Here is a 5,739-nt window from a genome sequence, read left to right as displayed (position 1 = left end):
GCAGCGCCAGGAACAGGAAAAGCGGCGGGGGGGGTTAGAGAGGACGGCGAGCAGCCGCGAGAGTGCTCAGGGAACCCTTTCGAAAAAGCGCCTCCAAGACCAAAGGCCGGACACCAAGGGCCAACACGGGGTCCCACCGCCCAAGGCCTCCAAGCACAAGGACGGTCCCGTGGCACCCAAGGACGCCGACCTGGCCCCCACGGCGGGCCCTTGGCAACCTCGCGGGGCTCGGGCCCCGAAACACCACCAACACCACCGCAGTCACGGCCGGCCCCCCAGAACACTCTCCCGCACGCGCAACGACGCCACCCCCGCCACCCGGCTAGAGGCCGGACCCCGCGCGGACCTTCTCCTCCTCCTCACGACGGGACCGAGAGCACTTCGCCTGGGGACGACCACCCCCCAAAAAAGCCATAGCGGCCCGGGGAGGGGACGACACCCAAACAAGCGGCGAGGCCGGTTTCGGTCCCGAGAGAGCGGATCGAGGACACAAACGCGCCTTCAGGCATCCGGTCGAGGCAAGGGCAGCGGGAGTCCGTCGGCGGCGGCGGGGAGGGGGGGAAAGCACAGCGGGCGAGGGCCGGGAGCGCGTGCGGGGGCGAGCCGGTTCGGGGAAGGGCGCGCCAACGAAGACGCAAGCCGGGCCACCAGGTAAACGTGCACGGGATCCCACCGCCACCAGCACGAGAGCGGTCCCGCGACGCCCAGGACGCCAGCCGGCCTCAGCACCCTTGGCGCACCTCACCACGAACCGGGCCCCACACTGCTGGGGCCCAACCCCACGTGAACCCCCCCGCCGCGGGGTCCCGTCTTGAACCTCCGTCTGTCCGGTCCGTCCCGGAAGTCACGACCCTGGGGGGAAGCGCCCCCAGGCGAGAGCGGCCCGACCCGTGCCCGGCACGCCACCGCCAGCGGCGACTCGGGACGGGAGCGGGCGGGCAGACAGCCGCTCGCGCGGCACGGGGAAGCGGGACGCGCGGGGGCGCCCCCCGAGCCCCTCGAGAGACAACGCCACGAGGAAGGGCGGCCGCCCGCGCGCTCGCACGCACGCGGGAGCCCCCACGCGCCGGACGCCGGCCAGGCCCGGCGGGACCCTCCCCCGACTCGGAGGGGGGAGGCGCAGGCCGCGGTAGGCAAAGAGCGGCGCTCGGCCCCCACCGCGGGGCCGGCAGAGTCAGACCCCTCGCAGAGAGGAAGTTCTGCCCAACACGCAACGGTAGTCACCCCGCACCGGTGGCCACTACGCGCAGAGGAGGGGCGGCGGCTGGGGGGTTCCGGTACCCCAAGGCACCCTCTCGGATCGCTAGAGAAGGCTTTCTCACCGAGGGCGCATCGCCCCCACCCAAATCGTGCCCCCCCGCCCGTCCGGGCCCCGCGGAACGGCGTTCCGAAGGCCTGACAGCCAAGGGCTCCGGGGGGCGGGCGGTGGATTCGCGCGGTAAGGAACAGGCACCACAAGGCAATCCTGAGCGCTCGCGGCCGGGACCCCGGGAGGAGACCGCCCTTCGCCACGCCACGCACGCCATGCTCGCGTCCCCGACCAACCGGGAGTTTTGCGCCTCCGGCGAGGCAACGACGAGCGGAGACAAAGCACGGCATGCCAGGCAAAAAAGGCGGCAGCCCCTCGGCTGGCCAAGCGCCAGAGCGCGGGCTCGGCCCGCCGCAACCGGCTCACACACGCCCCCACCAAGTCCAGTCCCCACAACACCACCAGCACAGCTTGCGGCGGGGGATGACGAGGCACCCGCGTCCCACGGGGGGGGGGCGGGGTGGGCCTCCCTTACCGACTCCACCACCCGCTCCTCGGACACGCCACCGACAGCGGTGGCCCGACGGAGGGGGCTCGCTGGGAACGGGAAACGACGCTACCGACTCGGCCTCAGGCACCTGAGACGACCTGGAGCGCTCCAGGGGCACCACGGAGGGCCACGCGCACAACGCGCTCAGCACGCCCAAGCGCGTGAGCAGCGCGGCGCCGGGACGGCCCTCCCCGTGGCGGGGAGGACCGCGCACCACACGAAGCCAGGGAAGGCAAGCGAGAGTGTCCGCTGCGTCGGGGGACCCCGGGCCCGCGAGCGCCGTCAGGCAGAACACGGGAAGGCGGGGTCGGGCCGGAGCCTGCACACACCCCCCCCGCACCCCCCACCTTACCGCCACGGCGGGCAGAGGCGAAGGAGCGAGGGGCCCGCGGGCAGAACGAGAAGAGCGGTCCCATTCGCCATGAACGTCCGTCCCTCGTCTGGCGCGGCTTAGGCCCGGCCCGGGAGAGCGCGAGAGCACCACATCGATCTGGCAAAACACAAGCGCCGAGAGGAGCCCGAGGAGGGGAGAAGCCGGTGAGGACAGCAACCCGAGGGGGAGCCTGTTTGGTTTTGTTTTTTTTCGGCCTCACCGGCACCCCCTCGAAAACCCCAGGGCAGGAACAGCCGGACAACCCGAGAGAGAGGAACGCCTGACACGCGGCACGGAGCCTTGCGGGACGGGAGGTTGTCACGACCACAGCCGGGTGCCCGCAGAGTGGAGGACACAGGGTAAAGGACCCACGCGCCACCTGCCCACAACCGCCCTCGGGTGCTGGAGACCGGAGGCGGCACCAACGGCCTGGGCCACCTGGAGGCACAGGAGCCGGCGCACAGGCCCACGCGGACGGCTCAGGCCAGCGACGGCAGAGCCGGGCTTGGCATCCCTGTCAAGCCCGGAGCCCCGCCACACGCCCAGAAGCCCACCTCCCTTAAGGAGAGGATCGCCCAAACATAACGTGCCAGCACCTACCTGGCGGCAAAAAGGGCTCATTTCGGGCGAGAAAATAGCCGCGCCGCCTGGCGTGGCCTAGCCACAGGTCACCGGGATCTCCTGGGACCGTGTCCCGGCCACGGGCCCCAAGCACTAATCCATCGCCCCCGTCTCCCCCCGGAGCCCCCCCCCGCCCCCCCCGCCCCCCCCCCCCCCCCCCGGGCCATCTGGTCGACCCCCGGAACGTGGTGGCAGCCGGCAGCGAGTAGGGACTTGGCGGGAGGTGGAGCGGCCCGGATAGGCCCGCCCCCGGGTCCGCCTTTCGTCCCCAAATCGGGACTTTAGAAATTCTCACCAAGTTCTGTGGAGGCCCCTGCGGACGCCCTCCTCCCCGGGCCTCAGGACCGCCCCATGCCGGTCCCCGACTCCCGGCCGGGACTGAGGAAAGGGGGCGATGCCGCGGAGGCGTCCCCCCGAAGGCCGGACCTCAACGGGAACCGCAGCCGGGCCCCTGGGGCCCTCGCGGCCCGGCCCGGCCCGGCCCGACCCGGTCGGGTCCCCACCTCCGCAGCGGGCCTCGGAAAACTTGTTAAGAATATCGGGTCCGGGGCGCCTGGGTGGCTCAGTTGGTTAAGCGACTGCCTTCGGCTCGGGTCATGATCCTGGAGTCCCGGGATCGAGTCCCGCATCGGGCTCCCTGCTCGGCGGGGAGTCTGCTTCTCCCTCTGACCCTCCTCCCTCTCATGCTCTCTGTCTCTCATTCTCTCTCTCTCAAATAAATAAATAAATAAAAACCTTAAAAAAAAAAAAAAAAAAATATCGGGTCCGATGACCGGGACCCCACGCGTGCCCGCGGCGGGGCCCGTCGCGCCATCCATGGGCTTCCCCGCAAGGCTCAGGCCGGTCCCCAACCGCCCGAGCGTGACACGGAAGGCCCAACGGCCGACCGGAGCCACGGGCCGGATGGCGTCCGGGCGCCCGACGCAGCCTCTCCCATTCCCGCGGGCGGAGGAGGGGGCACCGGCGGGTGCTGGTCGACCCGTCCAGGCGGCCACCCTAGCGTGGCTCTCCGGGAGCGAGGCGGCGGCGCCACCACCAGCCCACAAACCTGGAGGCTCAATCTCCCGCGAGCGGAGGTCGCGCCGGTGGCCCGGAGACAGCGGGCCGATCTCGCTAGCGTCGCCGGCCTCCCGGTACTCCGCCTCGGGAACCGCGGCCAAATACAATCCCTTGCCGACATCGCTGACACTCCGGCGGGGACACGCTATCTAAAAGCGGCCGCCAGGTGGCACCCGACAACCGGCGCGAACAACAACGAGGCAGATCCGGATCGCGGGCCCGCGAAGGCGCACAGCCCGGCCGCCCGGCCGCCCGATCTCGTGGGGCACGGGCCTCCCACAGCGGCACACCTGCGGCGCCCGGGCTTCCGGGAGGACTTAAGACACATTTCGGCGGGCAAGGACCGTAAAACCGAGACCAAGCGAGTACTCCGACAACCACCACGGATGAACCTTCTCTCTTCTATCATTTTAAGGGGAGGAGGAGGTCTCTCTGAAGCATACGAAGAAAGCTCAGGACAGGAAGGGGGGGGGGGGATTGACACACACCCCCAGAAAGGTGCACATCAAATCCGTCTCTGCACGTACGCGATAACGTCCAAGGCCAACAAGCGGGGCGGGGCGTGCGGGGGCGGGGGGCGGGGCGCGCGGTGCGTGCGGGGGCGGGGGGCGGGGCGCGCGGTGCGTGCGGGGGCGGGGGGCGGGGCGGGGCGGTGCGTGCGGGGGCGGGGGGCGGGGCGGGGCGGTGCGTGCGGGGGCGGGGGGCGGGGCGGGGCGGTGCGTGCGGGGGCGGGGGCGGGGCGGGGGCAGGCGCGGAATGGGGAGGAAGGGAGTTAAAATAGTCCTTCACTCAAGAAATCCAGTTCCGCAGAATAGAGAGCCCAGAAATGGACCCTCAACTCTATGGTCAACTCATCTTTGACAAAGCAGGAAAGAATGTCCAATGGAACAAAGACAGTCTCTTCAACAAATGGTGTTGGGAAAATTGGATAGCCACATGCAGAAGAATGAAACTGGACCATTTCCTTACACCACACACAAAAATAGACTCCAAATGGTTGAAAGACCTCAATGTGAGACAGGAGTCCATCCAAATCCTAAAGGAGAACACAGGCAGCAACCTCTTTGACCTCAGCCAAAGCAACTTCTTCCTAGAAACATCGCCAAAGGCAAGGGAAGCAAAGGCAAAAATGAACTCTTGGGACTTCATCAAGATAAAAAGCTTTTGCAAAGCAAAGGAAACAGTCCACAAAACCAAAAGACAACCGACAGAATGGGAGAAGATATTTGCAAATGACATATCAGATAAAGGGCTCGTATCCAAAATCTATAAAGAACTCATCCAACTCAACACCCAAAGAACAAAGAATCCAATCAAGAAATGGGCAGAAGACATGAACAGACATTTTTCCAAAGAAGACATCCAAATGGCCAACAGACACATGAAAAAGTGCTCAATATCGCTCAGCATCAGGGAAATCCAAATCAAAACCTCAATGAGGGCGCCTGGGTGGCTCAGTTGGTTAAGCGACCGCCTTCGGCTCGGGTCATGATCCTGGAGTCCCAGGATCGAGTCCCGCATCGGGCTCCCTGCTCAGCGGGGAGTCTGCTTCTCCCTCTGATCCTCCTGACCCTCCCCCCTCTCATGCTCTCTTTCTGTCTCTCTCTCTCTCTCTCAAATAAATAAATAAAATCTTAAAAAAAAAAAAAAAACCTCAATGAGATACCACCTCACACCAGTCAGAATGGCTAAAAGTAACAAGTCAGGAAATGACAGATGTTGGCGGGGATGCGGAGAAAGGGGAACCCTCCTACACTGTTGGTGGGAATGCAAGCTGGTGCAGCCACTCTGGAAAACTGTATGGAGATTCCTCAAAAAGTTGAAACTAGAGCTGCCGTATGATCCAGCAATTGCACTACTGGGTATTTACCCCAAAGATACAAAAAT

General features: G+C 66.2%; 2 long non-coding RNA genes across 2 annotated transcripts in view; one reads left to right on the top strand and one right to left on the bottom strand.

Annotated features, from left to right (window-relative positions):
* LOC135363198 (uncharacterized) overlaps positions 1-4,405 on the bottom strand; it is a 21,829-nt gene extending 17,424 nt beyond the window's left edge. Inside the window, exon 1 of the long non-coding RNA XR_010408860.1 lies at positions 4,341-4,405. This is a non-coding gene — a long non-coding RNA (uncharacterized LOC135363198). The remainder of the gene's footprint in view (positions 1-4,340) is intronic.
* LOC135363199 (uncharacterized) lies at positions 1,707-5,466 on the top strand. Its single transcript, XR_010408861.1, has 2 exons — positions 1,707-4,350; positions 4,722-5,466. It is a non-coding gene; the product is annotated as an uncharacterized LOC135363199 (long non-coding RNA).
* The last annotated feature ends 273 nt before the right edge of the window (positions 5,467-5,739 follow it).

The sequence above is a fragment of the Mirounga angustirostris genome, unplaced genomic scaffold (genome assembly GCF_029215605.1).
Source record: "Mirounga angustirostris isolate CCGP_5_RB_7025 unplaced genomic scaffold, mMirAng1.0.hap1 SCAF_61, whole genome shotgun sequence".
Taxonomy (NCBI): domain Eukaryota; kingdom Metazoa; phylum Chordata; class Mammalia; order Carnivora; family Phocidae; genus Mirounga; species Mirounga angustirostris.
This window is presented reverse-complemented; position numbering and strand designations above follow the sequence as displayed.